This window comes from Dipodomys spectabilis, unplaced genomic scaffold (assembly GCF_019054845.1).
Source record: "Dipodomys spectabilis isolate Male_0828 unplaced genomic scaffold, ASM1905484v1 ptg000069l, whole genome shotgun sequence".
Classification (NCBI taxonomy): Eukaryota; Metazoa; Chordata; class Mammalia; order Rodentia; family Heteromyidae; genus Dipodomys; species Dipodomys spectabilis.
This window is the reverse complement of record NW_024870746.1, coordinates 4,477,715-4,492,850: the sequence shown is the minus strand read 5'-3', so window position 1 is coordinate 4,492,850 and position 15,136 is coordinate 4,477,715. Positions and strand designations below refer to the sequence as shown.

Genomic DNA, 15,136 nt, shown 5'->3' with positions numbered 1-15,136 from the left:
GTAGAGGAGGTATAGGGTATAGTTCCTCAGCTCCTAGAGAGTCCTTTTCCTAATGGTACAGTGTCCAGTACATTTTCTCTTACTATTCTCAGTTCTTTGCTTCTCTTCAGTGTCCCTTGAGTTATTTTCCCCAGAGATATAACCCCATGTCACTCTTGAAGATCTCAAGGCATTTAGTGGAAAGGAACATCTCACTTAACTCCCATTGAGGAGAGGTCTGCATTGTTTGTGGGTGGAGTCTCTTCCCAAGTATACCCTATAGTCTCAAGCTTGGTACCTTTTTTGTCTGTGGTTTCCTTAGAAACCAGGACTTTGTTATCACACCCCTAGTAGCTTAGAGCAGCTGAATAGCAGAGAAGGTGCCAAGATAAATTGTGAAGAAAAATGTGTGAAAGAAAACCAGTTTTAGATTCAAGGATAGGATTCTGGGAAGTTGGTTATGTATGTGTGCATATGGGTTTTTTTTTGTTTTGTTTTTACCCTTCTAATAAAAAAAAAGTTTTTAGGATGTAATGTGAGAAACAAAACAAGGTAAGACACCCAAAAGCTGCTTTAACAAAAAATGAAGCCAGGTACTGGTGGCTCGTGTCTATAATCCTAGCTAGCTACTCAAGAGGCTGAGATCTGGTCTGGGAATGAGGCTTAGTGGTAGAGTGCTTGCCTAGCATGCATGAAGCTCTGGGTATGATTCCTCAGTACTAAATAGAAAAAACCAGAAGTGGTGCTGTGGCTCAAGTGGTAGAGTGCTAGCCATGAGCAAAAGAAGCTCAAGAACAGTGCCCAGGTACTGAGTTCAAGCTCCAGGACTGGCAAAAAAAAAAAAAAAAGGCTGAGATCTAAGGATTTTGGTTCAAAGCTAGCCTGGGCAGAAAAGTCTGTCTCTTACCTCCATTTAACTAGCAGAAAGCCAGAGGTAGAGGTATAGCTCAAGTGATACAATGCAAGCTTTGAGTGAAAAAGCCAAGTGAGAATGCTAGTCTCATTCAGGTCCTAATACTGGCACAAAAAATAATAAGGTGGGGGCTGGGAAGGTGGCTCAATGGTAGAGCGCTTGCCTTGCATGCCTGAGGCCCTGGGTTCGATTCCTCAGCACCACATAAGCAAAAAGAAAAAAGCTGGAAGTGGCATTGTGGCTCAAGTGGTAGAGCGCTAGCCTTGAGCTGAAGAGCTGAGGGACAGTGCTCAGGCCCAGAGTTCAGGCCCCACAACTGTACCCAAAAAAATATGTATATAAGGTGGCAAAGCTAGATACTGGTATCTGACACCTGTAATCCTAATTATTCTGAAGAGGCTGAGACTTGAAGGATTGTCATTGAAAGCCAGCCTGAGCAGAAAGATGTGAAACTCCCATCTCCAATTAACCAGGAAAATGCTGGGCTAGGATGTGTCTTAAGTGGTAGAGTACCAGCCCTGAGCAAAGGAGTCAACAAGAGCATGAGGCCCTGAGCTCAAGTCCTAGTACCAGCTCTCTCTCTCTCACTCACAACAATAACAAAAACAACACTGAAAAATGTTCTCTTAAATAATAAATGACATATAATAAATTCCACATGTTTAACATCACTTTTGTTCCTTTCTAATTCTTTGCTCACAACTTGACTCTCCTGATTACCTTTCCACTCCTAATCTCATCAGCAATTGATCTGTTTTTTTTTTTGTTTCTTTAGATTCATTATCAATGTCATTGAGTATATTTACTTAAAGCTTAATAATATTTGAAATGTTCAGTTTCTAATTGTTTATTTACTCCTAGTATAGAAATTATTCATTTTGCATACTTAGTTAGCTGGCACTCCACCAAATGAATCATATTGCTAGCCCAGTTTTTTGTTGGTTATTTTGAAGATGGAGTCTCAAAGATTTTCTAGCTGGCCAGTTTAGGATCACACTCCTGTGGATCTCAGCCTCAATTTTAACCATTTTAAATATTAAACATTTTTAAACACAATTGGCCGGCACACACACAAAAGACAGACAGTTATTTCTCACAGTTCTGGAGGTTGAGAAATCCAGGATCAGGGGCCACATTATTTGGTTCTGAGGAGGGATCTCTTCCTGCCTTCACACTGTGTCCTCATATGGCAGAAAAAAAAGAACTGAAGAGAATAGCCTTTCCAGTTCTCATCTTGTAAGACACCGAGGCTTTCATGAGAATGCCACATTTATAACCTCCTGATTATCATGCAAAAGCCTCATCTCCAAATATCATATTAGAGCCTAGAATTAGCTGCTCAACACAAGTATCTGGGGACAGGAATACAGTTTAGGCCATGCAAGAGACTTAATATTATTGACTCAATCATCATTCTAATTATACATCTATTTCTATTTTAGTCCATTTTAGTAATTTCTATGTTTTCATTTTATCTGGCTAATTTGTTGTAATATAATGCTTCAATAGTATTATCTTATAATCTTCTTTATTTCAATATAATAGGTAGCCCCGGATTTCTGATTTGAGTTGTTTGAGATTGTGCTCTGTTTTCTTTATCAGGTGGAGAAGAAGGATAAACACCACATTTAATTTTAGCAGCCATAGATAAGAGGTATGGATAAGAGATTCTGATCACCACTTCTGCATCTACTTGAGTGAATTTCCTACCTAAGGATTTACACAGATAATAATTTTTCCCTCTGCATTTTGAGAGGGATGTCACTGCCACTGCAGTTTTTTGCTGACAAGCTGGGCTCCCTGCTTGGTAATTCCCAAGACACTTGGCAGCTTCAGGGAGAAACTAGCACAGATGACAGCCTCTTCCAATACCTCACTAATCCTCACAGCTGGCAAGCACACAGCAGTCAGATGGGAGAGATTCTCAGCTAAGATCATAAAGACTCCATATGGGAGAGAGAGGTTGGCCTTTTCTGAAAAGTGAGTTGATATTATGGATGTAGTGGGTGGGGCTGGAGGGCTATATTGTGAGATGGGCTGAGGGATGGGGTTGGAATTGAAAGCTCCAAATGAATGTGTAGGGTGGGGTAATAAAGTTGGAAGAGCAAACATGAAATGGAGTGAACTAGAGTAAAAGGGCATTGAATGAAAAGAGAAGCTCCATCCATCTAGAGGCAGTCCTGGGTTTCACAGATACCAGAATGAAAGGCCATTGGCAGCACAGTTTTCTTTGTGAGTGGTAGCTATCTATACATCTTCATGGTGGTATTAGTGGTAAGAAACAGAGATTTGCCAAGAATTAGGCATCTAATGAGAGCTGAATGAATGGTGGCTATTGAGGCATTGGATAAGTGGATTGATAATAAAGAGATCTCCCTATTTGCTAAGATGAGTCAAGCTAGATTGCCGACATTAGCACACACACAGCAAGGCAAGCGCAGACGGAGTCCCTGGGGTTTAAAGGATAGAGCCCGTCCATGATGATATGGGGGAGCACTTGGGCATGGCTAAGGAGTAAAGAAAGCTGAACATTGATATATGAAAAATACTTGCAGCCGGGTGCTGGTGGCTCACGCCTGTAATCCTAGCTACTCAGGAGGCTGAGATCTGAGGATCATGGTTCAAAGCCAGCCAGGGCAGAAAAGTCCGTGAGACTCTTATCTCCAATTAACCACTAGAAAACTGGAAGTGGCTCTGTAGCTCAAGTGGTAGAGTGCTCGCCTTGAGCTGAAGAGTGCAGGGATAGCACCCAAGCCCAGAGTTCAAGCCCCACGACCGACCAAAAAAAAAAAAAAATTTGCAATGAGGGTAGCAAATGGAGAGACCATCATACTTCATACTGCAGGTCAAGAGCAATGCTAGGTCTGGATAGGAGTGTGTAGACTTCTAGTGCTGTGAGATGGATCAATTAAGGGAGAATTAATTCAATCCTTCATTTTTCCAGAAGAAAAAAAATGGAAGCCTAATGAGGTAACCATACTTTTCCATTTCATTCCAGCTCCACCTTGCATTTTGTCCTTAAGTTTCAGTGAGGATTTAGTTGTGTCTAAAGTCTTTAAGTTGCTTATATCTTCAACATTCCTCTCTGTATTTTATGTCCTCTCACGTATTCTTGAATAACTACCAGTTATAAAACACACCTTTGACAAACTCCTTGAAAGAATTTTCTATGTTCTTTTTTTTTTTTTTTTGGGTCCAGTTATGGGGCCTGAACTCTGGGCCTGGACGCTTTCCCTCAGCTCTTCAGCTCAAGGCTAGCACTCTACCACTTGAGACACAGCGCCACTTCCAGCTTTTTTTCTTTTTGCTTATGTGGTGCTGAGGAATCGAACCCAGGACTTCATGCATGCAAGGCAAGCGCTCTACCACTGAGCCACCTTCCTAGCCCTTCTATGTTCTTTACCTCCACTATTAATTTATCCTCGTAGTCCATAATCCAGACTAGATTTCTTCCCTGTTATATTTCTGAACTTCCCCATAGGCTGCCATCTTGCAAGGTCCAGTGGATATATTTGGGTGGCTATTGGATTCCTTTGAGACACTTGACACATTATTCACTACAACCCTAAAGCTCTGCCTTAGATTTTATGACATAACATACATTGCTTTTTAATTGTTTTTATAAAAGTGATATACAAAAGGGTTACCATTTCATAAGTCAGGAAATGAGTCCATTTCTTTTTGGACAATGTCACCCCTTCCTTTTCTCCCAGTTTTTCCCTTCCATCCCACCCATAAGTTGTATAGTTCATTTTCAATATAGTGTCTACTGAGTGCCACTGTTGCATTAGTTCATCCTCTGTCCTTCCATTTCTGTGCCCCTCCTTACCTCCCCCCCTGCAAAGACAGATAAACTAACAAACAAGACAACAAGAAAAAAAATAACTTGTTTCCATTTCCTGGAATTTATTTGGATAAATATTATTTTATATGACCAGAAGCACTGTGCCTTTGGGTTTTTTCCCAAAATATCCTCCTTTGGTCTCACTGTGTGTGAATGCCTGGTGTCCTTTATAATGTATTATGTCTTGGTATATTTTAGGTCTAGCTTTCGCATCTGAGAGAAAATATGAACTGTGTCTGAGCTTGGTTTACCTCACTTAACATGATTTGTCATAGGTTCATCCATTTCCCTGTAAATGACATAATATTATTTTGCTAATGACTTTAAATTCCATTGTGTATAAGTTCCACATTTTTTTGATCCATTCATCAATTGTAGGGCATCTTAGCTGTTTCTATAAGTTGACTATTGTGAGTAGTGCAGCAGTGGATATGGATGTGCAGTATCCTGGCACATTTTATACATATGAGCTGGGTGCTGGGCCTCATGCCTGTAGTCCTAGCTATTAAGATCTGAGGACCATTGTTTGAAGCTAGCCATGCAGGAAACTGCGTGTAAGATTCCTATATTAGTAATGTGAGATGATGGCTTCAGGTATTTTGCAGATGCTGAAGATTGGAGAAATTAAAGAACTTCCCCACAATTACACAGCAGTGTGTACATTGAATCAATTTCAAACTCCTACCCATAGTCACAGAGACACTGAATGATTTAGCAATGTCTTTCTCTCCACCTCATCCATACCTCTTTCCCTAATTGTGTACAAAGTTATCTCTTATTATCTTTTATTGTTATATAGGAATTTGATCATGAGATACAGAGAAACCATATTTGAGAGGTTGAATTGGGAGTCTTTATTACAAAGCTGGCAACTGCGAGTGGACACATGTTCCCCCAAAACTTATAACCTCAAATGTACTTAATACTGTTAGGAAACTGAGCCACTAGGGTATAAAGAAAGAGCAGACAAGCAATCTCAATAAACCATATCCACTCTCATGGAGAGTTGAAGAGGGACGCCGTGGTGACTTGAGGAGAGTCAGGAGACATGAGGCACAGTGCATTAGTGGCTGAGGTGCTGGAGACTAAATAGGGTCATGGTCAGGAGGCAGGGTCACAGGGAACGCAAGAGTTCAAAGTCTCACAAGTTCATAGTACAGGTCTGGCAGGTCCAAGTCCCTGCCTCTGTCTCTTATGAATTCCAGCATGGGGGTGGGGGTGGGGTTTCACCTCTAAGAGTTTTCAGAAGATCCCTACATTCACCAAGATACCAAGATGATGCCAGTTAGACCTAGTATCCACATTTCATTATGTCTCTGCTTAAATTCTACTGCCTAGAGAGAAAGAGAGCTATGAGCTTTCCAACTTCAATCTCATCTCCTCTTCTCCTAAATGTTATGCTGGAGCTGGCTTTGTAAGCATTATACCCACCTTTGGTCCTCAGCTCCACCCAGACCTGCTAGCCCCTCCCTCTCTCTATGCAGACCCACCTGAATTCCCATCTACCTCACTTCCTATCCCCCAGACTCTGCTGCTACCTAGATAGTGGAGGTTGCCATGTGGTCTCTCTCCTGGGCAAATATGGCTCCTCTAATAAACCTAATAATCTTTCACCTGTGCCTGCCTCTGAGTGGTTCCCTGGCATGGATGTGACAGAAACTTTAATTGATCCTTTCGGGCTTGAGCTAGATCATATTTGTTCATGAGACCCAGGGAATTCTTAAGTCAAATAAAGTTATATGGGCAGCTTGGGGTTGGCCAGGTGGAAGTATTTATACTATGAAGATTAGCAAACACTGCTAATCAATCCTAATCCTGTTTGTTTGCTTCACAGCATTTAACACAATTTGAGATTTTTGTGTTAAGAATTTTACTCCCAGGTTACACTATTTACCTTATATAATGTGATAATTAAATGATTTATAGTTATTATTATAGTTTACATATGAAATATCCTCTTCTAGCTCATATGCTGACTTGGTCCCCAGCTAGTCAGAGATACTAAAAACTTTAGGAGGTGGGTCTTAGGAAGTAGGTCACTGAGGGTGTGCTATTGAAGTTTATATCAGATCCCAATCCCTTCCTCCATTCTCTTCTCCCTGTTTGCCATGAGAAGAAGAACCTTTTCCATCAGATGCTCCTGCCATGATGAGATTCTGATCAAACAGTCATGGATCAAGCCTTCTAAAACCATGAACTAAAATAAGTCCTTCCTCCTAGAAGTTTTTTATGTCAGACATCTAGTCACAACATAAGAAAACTGGTACCACAGAAGTGAGGTCCTGCTATGACAAAATCTGATCATGTGGGTCTTAAGCCTTGGAACTGGTTTGCTGAAAAGTTTGCAGATGTGGACTAGGGAAGTCCTAGGATTCTAGGAAGTGATATTTAATGGCCAGTTCTGGTGCAGGCCCAGAAGACTTGAATCCGTCAGGAATGCTGACAGTACAAGCTCAACTCATGCAGTTTTTAGATGGAAATGAGGACTTCATGGGGAATTGGACTAGAGGTAATTTGTGTTACATTCTTTTTTTTTTGGGGGGGGGGTCCGGTCGTGGGGCCTGAACTCTGGGCCTGGGTGCTGTCCCTCAGCTCTTCAGCTCAAGGCTAGCGCTCTGCCACTTGAGCCACAGCGCCACCTCCGGCTTTTTTCTTTTTGCTTATTTGGTGCTGAGGAATCGAACCCAGGGCCTCAGGCATGCAAGGCAAGCGCTCTGGCACTGAGCCACCATCCCAGCCCCAATTTGTGTTACATTCTGACAAAGAACTTCTCTACATTTTGTCCATAATATCCTGAGATTGCATGAGGCTGAAAGTAAAGATGATTGGCCTAGCATTTGGTCTGTGGCCAAAAGCAAAGTGCAAAGACTTGTGCAGCTTGATCAGAAAAGCCAATTTAAGCTTAAAGCTAAGGAAGGCAGGGTTTCTGAAGAAAGTGGTACTCTTCAAAAAATGAATCAATTACTTTGTATCTAGGACAATGGGAAAGATGTCTTGAAGGCATCTCAGGAATTGGTCAGACCACACCCATGTCAGCCTCCAGTGTATTAAAGAACAAGCTCATTTGAAAGACTTCTTGCTAGGAGATTGGCTCCTGAGTGACTTGCTCACAAAGGACAGCAGAGGAAAGTGTTTCCCCAGACTTACTTTCAGAGGCTTGTGAAGCCACTTTCAAAGGGGATTTCCTACTGCTTGAGCTGGCAGCACACTTTGGCATCTTCTATATAATGCTGGGTTTGCAGGCATGCAAACTCCAAGTGTTGTGAAGTCTTGGAGCCTTCCACCCAAATTTCAAAGGAAGACTGGAAGGCAGGCAATGTATGTCAGGGTCAACCCGAAAGCTTGATGTAAAGCCTCTGCTGCAATGGAGATCCCAAGATGTTGGAGGTGCCAAGAACTTGGAGTCTGCAGAGGAAAGCTGCAGGCTATGACAAAGCCAGCCTATGAGAGAGGCAATGTAAAGCCAAAGGGTTCCAAGCCTGTTAGAGTTCACATCAGGACACCATATGTCCCAGATGTTGAGCATGGAGCTACAATATTTAATGTTTGCCCTGCCAGATTTCACTCTTGCTTTGGTCTGATCATTCCTTGCTATTCCTCCATTTTTCTCTTTTGTAATGGGAAGGTTTAGTCTGCTATTGTATCTTGTAAGTATGTAGTGTGTGTGTGTGTGTGTGTGTGTGTGTGTGTGGGCATGTATGTGTGCATGTGTGTGTGTGAATGTGTGTGCTGGTCCTGGGGCTAGAACTCTGGGCCTGGATACTGTTCCTGAGCTTTGTTCAAAGCTAGCTCTCTATCAGTTGAGCTATAGCTCCACTTCTGGCTTTTTGGTAGTTAATTAGAGATAAGAGTCTCATAGACTTTCTTGCCTATGCTGGTTTAAAACTGTAATCTTCAGATTCCAGCCTCCTAAGTAGCTAGAATTACAGGTATGAGTCTCTGGTGCCCAACCTTATCTTTTATTTTACAGAGATCCACAGCCAAGAGTTTGGCCTTGAGTCAGGGAAGACCAGACTAAGATTTGTGAACAATATTGGAACTGTTAAGACCATGAGAACTCTTGGAAATGGACCACATGCACTTTGCATTATGTGATGGACAGGAGCCTTTGAGGCCAGAGGCAGAATGTTGTGGTTTGAATATGAAATGTCCCCCACAGGCTCACATGTTAAACATTTGGTTCCCAACAGATGGTGCTATTTTGGGAGATGCTATATTCTTTAGGCGGTAGGTCTTAGGAAGAGAATAGGTCACTGAGGGAGGAGAAGGTGCCTTTGAAGATTATATCTGGTTCTAGGTCTCTTCCTTGGTCTCTCTACTTCCTGTCTCCCATGAGGTGAAGAACTTCCTCTGCTATACACTTCTACTTGCGATGGTGTTCTGACCAAACAATCATGGACTCCATTCTCTGAAACCATGTGCTAAAATAAATCCTTTGTCCTTTAAGCTGTTACAACAGGCATTTTGTCTGGTATGTATTAAACATTCAATAAAAGTTATCCTATGAACTCATGAATTTTAGTCTATGTATATTTTGTCTAGTGTGTATCTGTACTGGCTCATAAGAGCCAGTTGTACACCTCTCTTCCCAATTCTACATCCACTGTGGTCATGTAGCTAGAGAGCCTATGACAGGTGTATGTATACCATTGGTATTTGGCAAATGCTTTCAACCAGGACCTTTTTTTTTCTTTTTGGAGAACAGTGTCCAATATGCTATTTATCCAGTGCCTGGTACTCAGTAGGCATTCAATATATTTTATCTCATGTATTTATCATTTGAGGTCTTTTTAGCCATGCCTTGAACTGACTTATTGCAGAACTCCCTTCCATAGGAGACCCTTGCTGAGGAAATTACTGGGCTATCATTTGCATGTTTCTTGGCTGCTCTCTAAAAGCAAACCTTGACATTCCTCCCTCTAGTTCTGGTTTCTTGGAAACAATTTACAAAGGGCAAGAAAGATGGGAGGCAAGAAGGCCATCAGAAGTGACCTATCTGCATGATTAGAGCTGTTTCAAGTTTCTTATGAGTCAATATCAATGTCTGTGCGCTTTCTCCTAGACTGCTATTTGCATTTTCAGCCTTGAGGTTTCTGTGAGAATGTCAGGATGCCAGAGGGAAGGTCATCAAACTCACCAAGCACACTAGGCACAATAAGAAAATAATGTGTGGAATTGATGACAGGTATTTGAGACCATCATGGAAGAGCCTCAGGGTGTATGAGGGGTCAATGAGTAGATGGAGCATGGTAAGAAAGGGTAGGAAGCAGGAGGCTCTACTTTGAAGAGGGTGCTTTATAAGTCTCTTTGCTGGCCGGGTTTGAGTGCAGGAACATCTATATTGAAAGCAGATGTGAGATCATGTATCAATCTAGTTGTCACTTCTTTCAATCTCCTTACTTATTTGTATTTGTTTATTTATTTTGTGCCGGACATGGGGCTTGAACTAAGGGCCTGGATGCTATGAACTTTTTCTCTCAAGGCTAGCACTCTATCACTTGAGCCAGCTCCACTTCTGGCATTTTGGTATTTAATTGAAGGTAAGAGTCTCACAAACTTCCCTACCTCAGATCTCAGCCTCCTCAGTAGCTAGGATAAAGTGTGAGACATTGATGTTCCCTTTTTTATTTTTATGTAAATTAATAGCAAAGCTTCAAATATTCTTAATGATTATGTGTTAGAGAGGTGTAGAGATGGAGAAGGGAAGATATATGACATGTTTATCATTAAAATTACAGAGGGATGCTAGTGGTTCACACCTGTAATCCTAGATACTCAGGAGGCTAAGATCTGAGATTTCTAGTTCAAAGACAGCCTGGGTAGAAAAGTCCCCATGAGACTCTATCTCCAATTAACCATTCAAAAACCAAAAGTGGCACTGTGGCTCAGGTAGTAGAACACTAGCCTTGAGGCTCAGAGTCAGCACCTAGGCCCTGAGCTCAAGCCCTACAACTCACAAAAATAAGTAAAATAATTAACACTACCATAGGATAGCAGCTTCAAAATAAAGATGCCCTTACTGTTTACACTTTCTAACAATAGCACATACTTTTGCAATGTGATATAGTTATGACAGGTAATATTCCCAATGTGTATGTGCTCTGTGTGTGTGTGTGTGTGTGTGTGTGTGTCTGTGTGTGTGTGTGTGTGTGTGTGTGTGTGTCTGTGTGTGTGTGTATGTGTGTGTGTGTGTTGAAACTGAACTTAGAGCTTTGTGATCTTCTTAGCTGTTTTTGCTCAGCGTTGGTAATCTACCACATATCCACTCTCAGATTTTTGCTAGTTAATTAGAGAACAGGCTGGCTTTGAATCTCAATTCTCAGACTTCAGACTCTGGAGTAGCTAGGATGACAGGCATGAACCACTAGTGCCTGGCTGCCATTACCTTTTTTTTTTTTTTTTTTGGTCATGGGTCTTCTTGAACTCTGGGCCTGAGCGCTGTCCCTGTGCTCTTCAGCTCAAGGCGAGTGCTCTACTGCCACTTGAGCCACAGCACCACTTCCAGTTTTCTGGTGGTTAATTGGAGATAAAAATCTCAAGGACTTTCCTGCCCTGGCTAGCTTTTGAACTGTGATCCTCAGATCTCAGCCTTCTGAGCACCTAGGATTATAGGCCTGAGCCACCGGCACCCAGTGACATTTACTTTTAACTTTTTGTAATTTTCATTAAAATGATGTGGTCCTGCCAAGTGCTGGTGACTCATGCCTGTAATCCTAGCTACTCAGGAATCTGAGATCTGAGGATTGAGGTTCAAAGCCAGCCAAAGCAGAAAAGTCTGTGAGATTCTTTTTTTTTTTTTTTGGCGGGGGGCGGGGGGACCCTGTCGTGGGGCCTGAACTCTCGGCCTGGGCGCTGTCCCTCAGCTCTTCAGCTCAAGGCTAGTGCTGTACCAGTTGAGCCACAGTGCCACTTCTGGCTTTTTTCTTTTTGCTTATGTGGTGCTGAGGATTCGAACCCAGGGCCTCATGCATGCAAGGCAAGTGCTCTACCACTGAGCTACCTTCCCAGCACCAGTCTGTGAGATTCTTATCTTCAATTAAGCAGCAGAAAAGCCAGACATGAAGCTGTGGTAGAGTGGTAGTATGCTAACACACACACACACACACACACACACACACACACACACACACACACACACATACACACAAAAGTGATATGGTCTTATAACCTAAAAATTCTAAGTACCATACTGAATAAAACATATATATTGAAAAATGTACTTTTTACCTGTCCTCTAGCCACCCATTTTCTTCTTCCACATATAAAACCTCTATTATTAGTTGTTATTTTTTTCCAGACTTTTTTTCTTTCAATTTTGGGAACTGAACTTAACAGCCTCACACAAAGTTAGGAACGTTCTCTGCTACAGAGCTATATCCCCAACTCCTTTTGGACTTTTTTTTTTTTTGGGTCCGGTTGTGGGGCCTGAACTCTGGGCCTGGGCGCTGTCCCTCAGCTCTTCAGCTCAAGGCTAGCGCTCTACCACTTGAGCCACAGCGCCACTTCCGGCTTTTTTCTTTTTGCTTATGTGGTGCTGAGGAATCAAACCCAGGGCCTCAGGCATGCAAGGCAAGTGCTCTACCACTGAGCCACCTTCCTCCTTTTGGACTTTTAATATGAGATATTAATATAAATAGAGCTTTCTCTATTTTAGACCACTGATGACATTCCCACCCACTGTGCTGCCTCTACATTTTTCTCTAAAATCTTAGCGGTAACTTGTAAAGAGCTCCCTCTTTCTTTTTGATTGTGCCTACTGTTCCATGGAGTGGATGTACTCTAACTAGGTTGCCTCTTTTTTTGGTTGTGGGGCTTCAACTCAGGGCCTGGGCACTATCCCTGAGCTCTTTTGCTCAAGGATAGTACTGTACCACTTTGGGCCATGGCTCTACTTCTCATTTGTAGGTGGTTTATTAGAGATGAGAGTCTCATGTCTGGGCTGGCTCCCAGCAGATGATCCTTAGATCTTGGCCTCCTAAATAGCAAGTTCTTGGTATGAAAATTTTGTTTTTAAAACAATCCTGCAAAATAAAAATTTGCTTGTAATTTTGCACCCAGACTAATATATCTATAATGTCTGTTTCATAGTTGGGGGACATCTCGAGCTAAGGCTCGAGATGGCAAAATGACATGCCTAAGGTCACAACAGGCCAGCCACAAGAGGATTTCTCTCCTCCATACTGCACAGCCTGAATTTCAGTTGAGTAGCCATTGTTCTCATGCTACAGTTGATCAGGCCCTATGAATCTTCAGAGATTGATGGGGTTGTTCTTCTCCTGGGGTGGCCAACAGTTCAGGATCATGTCCACAAGATGGTAGTGCCCTGAGGACTCCATGCACAGAGGAAAGGCTGGCCTAATTGATCAGGATGAACTTCCTAGCAAACCTTAAAAGATGAGGAGTCTAGGAAGAAGGCAGAGTGAGGCCTTGACAGAGAGATGAATGGGAATTCAAAGCTCAGAGACACAAACAGTGTGGTGGCACACGTGTCTAGTGGATGATGGGATGTGGCGTCAGAGCATTTGTGTGGAGGAGGGGCGGAGGGGGGGGGGTGAGGTGTTTAATAGTAGTAAGCCTTTGGGTCTCATGCTGTGTGGAGCCTGGACTTGGTTCTTTAAGTCTGAAGTGTATTGAATTTATGGGGAAGGGTTAACTATCACATTGTACTTTTAATAATAATATAAAATAAAATGACAAATGAGAAATGAGTTTTGGGTCCTCTGGGTGGTACTATATAATGCATCTGGCCAAGTGATTTCAGTGTCTGCATTTGACTTTGTGTTCCTGATGAATTGGCACAAAATAGTGCTGCTTTAATTGTCTTTGCTAATGGGAAGAGAACAGAGGAGGACTTAATATGTAAATGATGCCTTTGCTCTGAGAGGACAAAAGTTCTCCATGTAGGCTGAGTGAACAAAGGAAGAGCACAAGTTCCAGTGGAGAAGTGAGTCATCACACAGTGCCATACGCTGAGACCTCTTGCTGGAGTGGGCGCTCCATGATCACATTTGCAGGAGCACTTAGCTTTACCAAACATCATCTGCTGCAAAAAATTAATGCTTTTATTTTAAAGTGGATTGTCTTTATAGTTTTGTTTCCATTTAGTTGGGAAAAATGCCATTGCTTTTATGGTTTTGTATGCTGTAAATATTTTTATTTATACCTAGTTTTATGTTCATTACTATTTTTTTTTGGGGGGGGGTCCGGTCATGGGACCTGAACTCTGGGCCTGGGCGCTGTCCCTCAGCTCTTCAGCTCAAGGCTAGTGCTCTACTACTTGAGCCACAGCACCACTTGCAACTTTTTTTCTTTTTGCGTAAGTGGTGCTGGGGAATCAAACCCAGGGCCTCATGCATGCAAGGCAAGCGCTCTACCACTGAGCCACCTTCCCAGCCCCTTCATTACTATTTAAATGGCATTACAGTACAAATAAATGATCATCACTGGGGGTGCGGAGATTTTTTTTTTCCTTTCAGGAGAGCTCCTCAAAAACTTTTTGTATGATAAGATTGGTATTTTATTTAAAAAATATATTAACAATCCTTATTTATTTCATTTATATTTTTAGTGATAATAGGACAGGAGTTCAAGACTTCCTGCTTGCGAGGCAGGTGCTCTACCATTTGGGCTAGGCTTCTAGCTCTTCTATCTAGCTACATATGTATGTATCTATTTTTTAAACATAAGTTAGATCTCCTTGTGACATTTTACACATGAATACAATGTTTCCTGATCAATCTTCCCTTCTGTAACTCTCCTTATCCTCCTCCCCATTCTTAAGACAATTTCAACATAGGCTATTGATTTGTTTTAATTAATTTATTGTGTCAATTGTGGGGCTTGAACTCAGGGACTGAGAGCTGTCCCTGAGCTTTTTCCCTCAAGATCAGTGCTCTGCCAATTGAGCCACAGCTCTGCTTTTATCTTTTTTTGGGGGGAGGGGATGGTCCGGTCATGGGGCCTGAACTCTAGGCCTGGGCGCTGTCCCTCAGCTCTTCAGCTCAAGGCTAGCGTTCTACCACTTGAGCCACAGCACCACTTCCGGCTTTTTTTCTTTTTGCTTATGTGGTGCTGGGGAATTGAACCCAGGGCCTCTTGCATGCAAGGCAAGTGCTCTACCACTGAGCCACCTTCCCAGCCCCTGCTTTGATCTTTTTGCTGATTAACTGGATATAAGAGTTTCACAGGCTGGGTGCTGATGGCTCATGCCTGTAATCCTAGCTACTCAGGAGGCTGAGATCTGAGGATTGCAGTTCAAAGTCAGCTCAGGGAGACTCTTATCTCCAATTAACCACCAGACAACTGGAAGTGGAGCTGTGGCTCAAGTGGTAGAATGCTAGCCTTGAGCTGAAGAGTTCAGGGTCAGCACCCAGGCCCAGAATTCAAGCCCTGTGACTGAC

General features: G+C 42.4%; 1 non-coding gene across 1 annotated transcript; it reads right to left on the bottom strand.

The window, feature by feature from the left end:
• Positions 1–14,802: 14,802 nt before the first annotated feature.
• Positions 14,803–14,867, bottom strand: Trnaa-ugc. Its single transcript has one exon. It is a non-coding gene; the product is annotated as a tRNA-Ala (tRNA).
• Positions 14,868–15,136: the final 269 nt, after the last annotated feature.